This window comes from Orcinus orca, chromosome 7 (assembly GCF_937001465.1).
Source record: "Orcinus orca chromosome 7, mOrcOrc1.1, whole genome shotgun sequence".
Classification (NCBI taxonomy): Eukaryota; Metazoa; Chordata; class Mammalia; order Artiodactyla; family Delphinidae; genus Orcinus; species Orcinus orca.
This window is the reverse complement of record NC_064565.1, coordinates 63577869-63587408: the sequence shown is the minus strand read 5'-3', so window position 1 is coordinate 63587408 and position 9540 is coordinate 63577869. Positions and strand designations below refer to the sequence as shown.

Sequence of the window (9540 nt, the reverse complement as noted above, 5' to 3'; positions counted from 1 at the left end):
TGTACATTTGCCTTGTAGGTCTAAACCTGTTGCATTGTAAAATGAAGTTCATCACAGAATTATTTATGATAATGAAAACATAGATGATCAAAATGCTCAGAAGTGGGTGAGTATTTAAATAATGCATTTAAATATTTTTGAAGTATTTTTAATAATGTGAGAAAATGCTGAATATTTAATATTAAGAGAAAAGTGGATATGAGGTTACATGGTATATATAGTCTGGTCTCATATACAAGGATGTGGAGATAAATCTATATATAAATATAGATCTATCTACAAATATATGGATATATGAGAGAGAAGAGTTTATAAAAATATAATAATATAACAAATGTTATAAAAATATAAGAAATTTTAACTAATTATAATTGGGTTGTAGTATACATGTTACTTTGTTTTTTCACCTTTTCCCCCTGTACTTTGAATATCAAGAATGTGCATTACTTTTTAGCAAGTCTAATTTTTAAAGTAAAAAATTAAAAATCTAGAATAATGAGCTACAACAAATCACTGTGTTACAGAAAGATTTCTAAATTCAAATTAATAGTTCAGTTATTTCCAAATTCAGAACATTTTCGTATATGCAAAGTCTTGGGAAAGAGTTCAACTTCAAAAGGCAGAGAAAAAAACGACTTTATCTGGGCAGTAAAAATATAGAGGGACTCCCCTGGTGGTGCAGTGGTTAAGAATCTGCCTGCCAATGCAGGGGACACAGGTTCAAGCCCTGGTCCAGGAAGATCCCACATGCCGTCGAACAACTAAGCCCGTGCGCCACAACTACTGAGCCTACGCTTGAGAGCCTGCGAGCCACAACTAGTGAAGCTCGCACACCTAGAGCCTGTGCTCCACAGCAAGAGAAGCCACTGCAATGAGAAGCCCGCGCACCACAAAGAAGAGTAGCCCCTGCTCGCCGCAACTAGAAAAAGCCTGTGCGCAGGAACGAAGATCCAATGCAGGCATGAATGAATGAATGAATAAATGAAAAAATAAAAATATAGAGACCTCTGTTACTTTGGAATAAAGAATAGAAATGAATGCTTTATGAAAAATATGGACTTAAAACTTAGGAAGGAATCTGAGAAACTCAGATAATTTTTTTCTTCCAGCAGCTTAAATAAAATACTCTCAGCCTGTAGATTTTTATGAAAGCCCCTGTTCATTTACATACTTTCTCCACCTTCCTTTCTTTGCACATAGGCATACATAGCTCATTAATTCCTTTAATTAAGAGGAATGAATCAAAGGTTTTTGTCTTCTAATAAGCAGTTGCTTCGTTTTATGCAATATAGCACCATAATCTTTGATCTTCCCTTAATATATTTCTTTGGAAATCTCACAAGTTGTCGAGACGAGAGTTAAATAATTTCCTAAATCTGCATCTGATAAACATTTAGAAATAATCACAGTACAGTATGCAGTAATGCATCTTAGTGCAGATTGCTCTGGGATTGTCATATGATAGCAATCATAGCAAAATCTGACCCAAGCTTCCCAAACTGAGAATTTGTGGCAATTTGTGATAGAGATGAGAATGAATTTCATGATTTAGAAAATTAGATAGGTAAATTTAGAATACATTTAGGACTTTGTAGAAATATTTACTTTATGGGTAGTTATTTTAAATGTCTATTTATGTAGGCTAGTGTACCTGGAGGCCCCCCTGACATGCTGGTTTCCTACTGGGGAAACCATAGTTGACTAAATACTTAATATATACCCAACCTGCTGTAAGACATATACACAGTGTCATTAGAAGAATTCTTTGAAATAGAAAATTATTTATCTCTGTTCTTTAGGTAAGGAAACTGAAGTTCCAGGAAATTCAATCACGCATGTAAGGTCACACAGCTGGTAACTGGGAAGGGCAGTATTTGAACCTAGGTTGATCCATAAATGTTTCACTGTATCACACCACCTCCAGTCTTATCCATTTGTTCAAGTTGACTTTTTACCAGCAATACTCTCTTTACTTTATATACTTTAAAGTGATTAAAATATCCTGTAAAAATGTTCCATAGTAATATTCTGAAGGAAATCTTGAAGAGTCCCTTTGGTAAGACACTCACTCCTTGGGTTGCCCAGATTTTGTGAAACAGTATTGGAGATGTTACTATTATTTTAGAAGCTAAAAAAGAATATGGTACTGCTTGCTGGCTCCTCCTCTACTTAGTAAGGAGCAGTGCGCATCCTTTCCGCTTTCACTGTTAGCTGTGTCTCTTCTGTGCTACCATACAGAGTTGACTTGATTTGTGACAACAGCAGAAAAGGTGATTATAAGTTGCTCAGTACATAAATTACCTTTCTATTCTTGGTACTAAGTGAATTTCTAAAACCAACATCTGAATTCTTTGATTCTGTGCCATTAAAAAATTTGTCTTTCCAATGAGATTTTTACTGAAAGTACTGAAAAATATCTAATATTTCTTGTCTATCAAAATGCTTTTCTGAGTACATGTCAAATGCTGGTTTGGTTTATACAAAAGATGCAGATTTCTTCCTGGATTGCACTTTCACTGAGGGACTAATTGTCTCTTATGTACCTTCAACTCTCCACTTAGAACAGTTCTTGGCAAACAGTACATTCTCCATGCGTGTTTGTTGAATTGGAATTGTTTCTAGCAGGACACTGTGCCCCTGATATAGGTGCTTATCTTCTCTGAAATTTAAGATTTTTGAATGAAATGAAGAAACCTTGATTTTGGATTTCTTTGTGCATCTAAGTCTTCATCTGAAGCCAGGGAGGGAAGGGTACGGACTGCTGCTGTCCACAGCTCCTGTGCCCTTGGGCTTTACCTAGAGGTCTAGGCATTGATGACCAACTGCCTTTCTCCACTTAACCTTTGGTTACAGGCACTGGCCCCACAAAGGTCCTCACACTAGTCAGCTGCCTTGTCTGGCCCCTCTCCCCTTCCTTCCTCTCCTATCCTTCCTCTGTGATCATCCTGTGCTCACCCAGCACCTGCATCCCCAGTACTTTGCATGTTCTTCTATTGAATTTGGGGTTGGTATCAACCTTTCTCCTAGTCCTTTATGGCTTTTGCATGTAGTTTTCATGACTCTTGATTCTTATGTGTAATTCATGCATTGTGATGGCTCTATTCACAAAGAACATGCGTTCTACACAAACTTCTACTAACACATGTTGCTGTCAAACATTATCGCCAGATGTTTGGGAAGGCAAGTAAGGAAGTAGTTCAGGGCTGTGAGACTCAGGCCCTCCCAGAAAAGTGATGAGGAACTGGGATGTCCCATTGCTTCCAGTCACTTCAACAGCCCCCACCTCTCCTGATGCCTTCCAAGAGTGTTCTGAGGCCACCTCCGTCAGTTTTCACAGGACATGGCATCTTTCCTAGCAGACTAGGGAGTTCTAGTTTTCATGCTGTGCTCCACAGATCCCCTAGACTCCACAGGTCCTTCTGTCATTCCTCGAACATTTGACTCAACTTCTAATGCAGATGTGTAGTGACTTTAAAGAATGTACACACAATGTATTTTATAACAAATTTTAACACTGGAGGCCACTAAGTTGTGTTCTCACTGATGGATTGATTTCACAGTGCATAAATTTTATGAATTAGAATTTATAAAATAAATTCATTTGTAACCTAGATGTTGGCTGTCTCTGTGAGCAGTCTCTAATCTCACTCCTTGCTGTTCAGACCTGAGCTCTGTGTCTGTTCTTCTTTCAGACCGCAGGCCCTCTCATCTCTCCTCTGGGTTATTGTAACAGGCACTCATCCACTTGCTTCACAATCCATTCCCAGGAGCAGCCAAAGTAAGCCTGTTCATAGGGTCTGATGACTCCTCTACTCAAAAACCTTCCCATAGTTTCTCGTCTTTTGTTGTTCTTCTTGTTGTTGTTGGGGGTTTTTCCAGGTTAATTGAGATATAATTGACACATAACATTGTGTAAGTTTAAGATGTACAACGTGTTGATTTTATATAATTATAAATTGTAAAATGGTTACCACCATAGTATTGGCTACCCCTCCATCCTATCACATGGTTACCATTTCTCTTTGTGGTGAGAAAGTTAAGATCTACTCTCTTAGCAATGTTCTAGTATATGATACAGTATTATTAGCTACAACCACCATGCTGTGTATTAGATACCCCAAATTGTTAAGCTTATAACTGGAAGTTTGTAACCTTTGACCAATATCTCCCCATTTCTCCCACCACCCCCCAATCCCTGGTAACAACCACTCTACTCTCTATTCCTCTGAGTTCATCTTTTTAAGACTCCACATACAAGTGATATCATACAGTATTTGTCTTTCTCTGGCTTATTTCACTTAGCACAATGCCCTCAGAGTCCATTCATGTTGTTGTAAAGGGCAGGATTTCTTCTTTTTTATGCTTGGATAACATTCCATTGTGTATATATCACATCTTCTTTTTCCATTCATCTGTTGACAGACATTTAAGTCCATAGTTTAGATTCACAGTTCTCCATATTATTTAGAGTAAAAGCCCAAGACATTGCAATGGCTTATAAAGTCCTACACTATCCACCCTCACCCCCTGCTTGATGTTCCTGTTCTTATTATCCCATCTCTCTTTGCCCTCACTGGCCTCCTTGGCCTTCCTCTAACATGCCAGCCATACTCCTGCCTCAGAGCCTTTTCTCTTAATTGCCCCTCTGCCTTAAACATTTTTGCTTAGCTGGATCCCCCATCCCCAGGTCTTTACTCAAATATCAACTTGCCTTACCTAACCTGACAACACCTTCCTTAAAATATCCCTCCATTCCCTTTCCTGCTTTTTTCCTCTGTTAAAATTGTCTAAAACTTCTCTATTATCACTAATATTCAATAGCAATATTATCACCATCTAACATGCATATATTTTGCATCTTTGTTTATTGCACCCTTTCCCCCTGTAGAAAGTAATCCATGTTGCCAGAAATTTCTGAAAGTTTTGTTCCCTGCTGTACTCCCAGTACACAGCAGTTGGTAGGTTATCAACAAATATTTGAATTCTCCGGAAATAATCCATGAGCCCCAGAACATTAGTAAATAGACTAGATTTTTCTGGGACTTTTGCAGGGGAGATGGACAAGGTGGTTTATGTCCAAGGGGAGATTCTCCTTTCAATTATTCCTTTCCTAAGAATAGAGACCAAATTGTTTTGACTTAAGAGAGCTGCTCTCCCAGTGCCTTGGACATTACTATAAACAGTTCCTTTTTAGGTCAGTACAACATTTAATCAATCAGATTAAGTTATAATGTTTATGAGGATCTGAGAGTGAGATGTGCCATAATGCAAAAGTCAAGTGGATTTTGGAGGAAAATAGATTTATGAAAATTCTTTTTACTATTACCTGAATGCAATGATCTAGATAAGCTAAGTAAGTAACTCTGTTTCTTTTCCTATTTTTCCTAACCCCCAACCACCAACTGCCTCCCCCCTCATCTCCATCCCCATCCCCCAATCGATGAAGTAAAGCCAAACTTATTGTCCAAATGGTGGATTACCCAAGCCGTTTGCTTTTCCTCACGCCCTTTCTGTTTATAGACTTCTGGCCAATTCTATTGTTCCCCACCTGGAATGACAATATGAAAAGAATTAAGGCAATTAATGTTATCACTTATGGTAAAAGTTGGGTGAGGAAGAAAAGAACAATTATTGGCTAAAAGGAAATTTGAAGGGTCCATATGGATTGTCCCTCCATGTGTTTTGTTAGCATGTATAATTGATAACAATACTAATGCATTAAAAATGATGTTCTTGGGCTTCCCTAGTGGTGCAGTGGTTGAGAGTCCACCTGTCGATGCAGGGGACATGGGTTCGTGCCCCGGTCCGGGAACATCCCACATGCCGTGGAGCGACTGGGCCCGTGAGCCATGGCCGCTGAGCCTGCGCATCTGGAGCCTGTGCTCTGCAACGGGAGAGGCCACAACGGTGAGAGGCCCGTGTACCGCAAAAAAAAAAAAAAAAAAAAAAAGATATTTACTTCCCAGTTTGCATTTTTAGCTCACATGTATTTCATTAACACACATGAGCAAGAGCAATACACACATAGCAACAAATGAGCTTTCTTTACCAGCCATTGTGCAAAGTTAACGAGGGGCTATTTTTAAGGCCGATCTACTAGTATATGTAAATGTAAACACCTCTGTATGCAGTGGTGGCATCTTTAAGTAATTGAAAGCTCAGCATGAAAATTGTGTCCAGCCTTAAGATCATTCTCAGTTAAAAGGTTAATCCTTTTAATAGTTAAATAGGCTGCCCTCTCAGATATATCTCAGAGAAGAGAATTTATTATATAAGGTATAATCTCATTGGGTATGCAAGGTAAATAACCTCATTAAGACTGGAATGTGAAGGAGATACACTACTATTCAAATAGGGCAAAAGGGGGCCAACAAGTTAAAACAAAAGGCAGTTATGGAAAGTCAAGCACTGCTTTTATTTTGTGTTTCATATTTTGTGCTGAATAAGCAGATTAAAAGGGTGAGCTGCTTAGCTTCGAGAAGAGCCTAAAGAAAAGAGGCCTGCCCCGGCCACGGCGTTCAAGTTCGCGACCTTCTGCTACATGCTGGCACTGCTGCTCACCGCTGCACTCATCTTCTCCACCATTTGGCATATTATAGCATTTGATGAGCTGAAGACTGATTACAGGAATCCTATAGACCAGTGTAATACCCTGAATCCTCTTGTCCTTCCAGAGTACCTCATCCACGCTTTCTTCTGTGTCATGTTTCTTTGTGCAGCAGAGTGGTTACACTGGGTCTCAATATGCCCCTCTTGGCATATCATATTTGGAGGTATATGAGTAGACCAGTGATGAGTGGACCAGGACTCTATGACCCTACAACCATCATGAATGCAGATATTCTAGCATATTGTCAGAAAGAAGGATGGTGCAAATTAGCTTTTCATCTTCTAGCATTTTTTTACTACCTATATGGCATGATCTATGTTTTGGTGAGCTCTTAGAACAACACTCAGAAGAACTGGTCTGGTTAAGTGCATGCAAAAAGCCACCAAATGAAGGGATTCTATCCAGCAAGATCCTCTTTCCAAAAGTAGCCTATGGAATCTGATCAGTTACTTTAAAAAATGTCTCCTTATTTTTTAAATGTTTCCACATTTTTTGCTTGTGGAAAGACTGTTTTCATATGTTATACTCGGATAAAGAATTTAAATGGAATGACGTATAAATTAATATGAAATGATACCTCTGGTGTTGACAGGTTTGAACTTGCACTCCTTAAGGAACAGCCATAATCCCTTGAATGACTGCATTAATTACTGACTGTCCTTAGTCCATTGGAAGCTTTTGTTTATAGAAGTTGTAGGGCTCATTTTGGTTTTATTGAAATGCCATTTAATTAAAAATTAGCTGTAGATATCAGGTGCTTCTGATGAATTAAAAATATATATCTGACCTGTGGAAACTTCATGGGTTTCCTCGTCTATCATGTAGGTGATTATATATGGATGCATTAAAAAAATGAGTGGGATTTTTTGCCCTTTGACTTGAAATATTATCCCTGTATATTGCATGAATGAGAGATTTCCCGTATTTCCACCAGAGTAATATACTTGCTTTAATTCTTAAGCATAAGTGAACATGATACAAAAATATATGCTGACTTACTTGTGAAGAATGCATTGAAAGCTATTTTAAATGTGTTTTGATTTGTAAGACATCACTTATTAAGAAATTGGTTATTATACTTAGCGTTCTAATCTGGTGGTGAAGATATTCTTAAGAGTTTGCAACTACTTTAGATTTTCAAAACTGAATGAGAGAGAACATTGTATAACCGTCCTGCTATTCCTTTAGTGCAATACAATAAAACTCTGAAATTAAGACTTAAAAAAAAAAAAAGAAAAGAGGCCTGGATAAATCCTTTTGGTGAAAAGCAACAGATTAGAGTATAGACTGTTGGTCATGCATTAGTTGAATAATCTCAAAGAGTGGAAATTTTGATTTCCACGTGTGTCTTCAAAGGGCTATAAACAAAGTGATCCTTCCTGGATCTAAAACCCTGATAGACCTTGGACACTTGTTTCCCCAAAGCATGGGTACCCCTGATGGCTGACTTGATTAACTGTCCTCTCATTTGACTAAGCTCCCTTGTTACGTTGGAATTTCAAAATCATTACACTATGAAAAATTCCTCTTCCACGTAAGGTATTGGGCAATGGTCTCCTACCAATTAGTATCTACATTTATTGTCATCCACATCTATTTCATCTACTGTTATTGTCGTTTATGTATCATAAAAAAAATTAAATTGCTCTTGTGCCTCCAAAATTGAATATTCCTAAAATGGAAGAGCTAGATGGGGCTTGGAGGTTATTTGGTTCAGGCTTCTGCCTCTAGATGGATAAAGAAGTAATGCATAGGATTCTCAGATGTCTTCTATGTTCTCAGAAAATACCATGTCAACACTTGGATGACAGCTTTTCCAGGGGAGTCTGTAGCATGTTTCTGTAACAGGAATTAGCTCTTATGCAACTGGTAATTAGGAGAATGAGGCCAGTATAACTCAGAAGTCATGTTGGTCTTACATGATTTTCCTCAGATCATTAATGTTTTGCATCAGCAAACAACAGCAGCTGAATGCAGCAAGCTAGAAGAACACAGAATATAGAAGCTATAGCCAAACTAAGTTAAAGAGAAGACCAACCTGTGAACAGTGTGGCCATGTGCTTTGTCTTAGAAGTGCTGAGTGTGTGGTTCTCTCTGATCTTTGGGTATTTGGAACTTGTCTTCTCAAATCAGTAGCCTCTATCTTTCATTTCATCCCTTCCATCAAGCTGTCTTCTCTCCCTCTCCCTCTCTCTCTCTCTTTTTATTGTGGTGAAATATACATCTTTTTTTTAAAGTAAAAATTAGGGCTTCCCTGGTGGCGCAGTGGTTGAGAATCTGCCTGCCGATGCAGGGGACACGAGTTCGTTCCCTGATCTGGGAAGATCCCACATGCCGCGGAGCGGCTGGGCCCGTGAGCCATGGCCACTGAGCCTGCGCGTCCGGAGCCTGTGCTCCGCAACGGGAGAGGCCACAACAGTGAGAGGCCCGCGTACAATAACAACAACAAAAAAGGTAAAAATTCCTGTGTTTGCAGTAGTCTTTTAAATTAGTAAGTTAACGACTTTTTAAAAAAACCTGAAAATATTTTTATTAGGTTTATTATTCTCTGTGTTGGCGTTTTCATTATAAAGTTGCTTAAGTTTTGAGTGGTTTGCTACTTTTTTTTCCCTATAAATCCTGTGATTTTGCAGAATGCAAGTATCATTTGAAACACATATATATCTTATGGTAGAAGAGCTTGTATTTCATTTTCTTAATGCATGTTGCATGACTCTTATAACTGATCATATTCAGGGTTTGTCCTAGGAAACTAAACTAAGGTTGGAGCAGGATTATCCATAAAGAACGTAACAGGAGGAAGTTCCAAGATCAGCTAGGAGACTTGCTGAAGTTTTTGTGGGTTTATTAGTGTCAAAGTTCAGAAGTCTCACAACCTATCAGTCTTGGTGCAATGTTCTTATTCCTCAACCTCTTCTACTTAGAGTGAA

General features: G+C 38.4%; 1 pseudogene; it reads left to right on the top strand.

Moving 5' to 3' along the window:
* Window positions 1-4898: 4898 nt before the first annotated feature.
* LOC101278307 (protein cornichon homolog 1-like) lies at window positions 4899-7892 on the top strand (annotated as a pseudogene).
* The last annotated feature ends 1648 nt before the right edge of the window (window positions 7893-9540 follow it).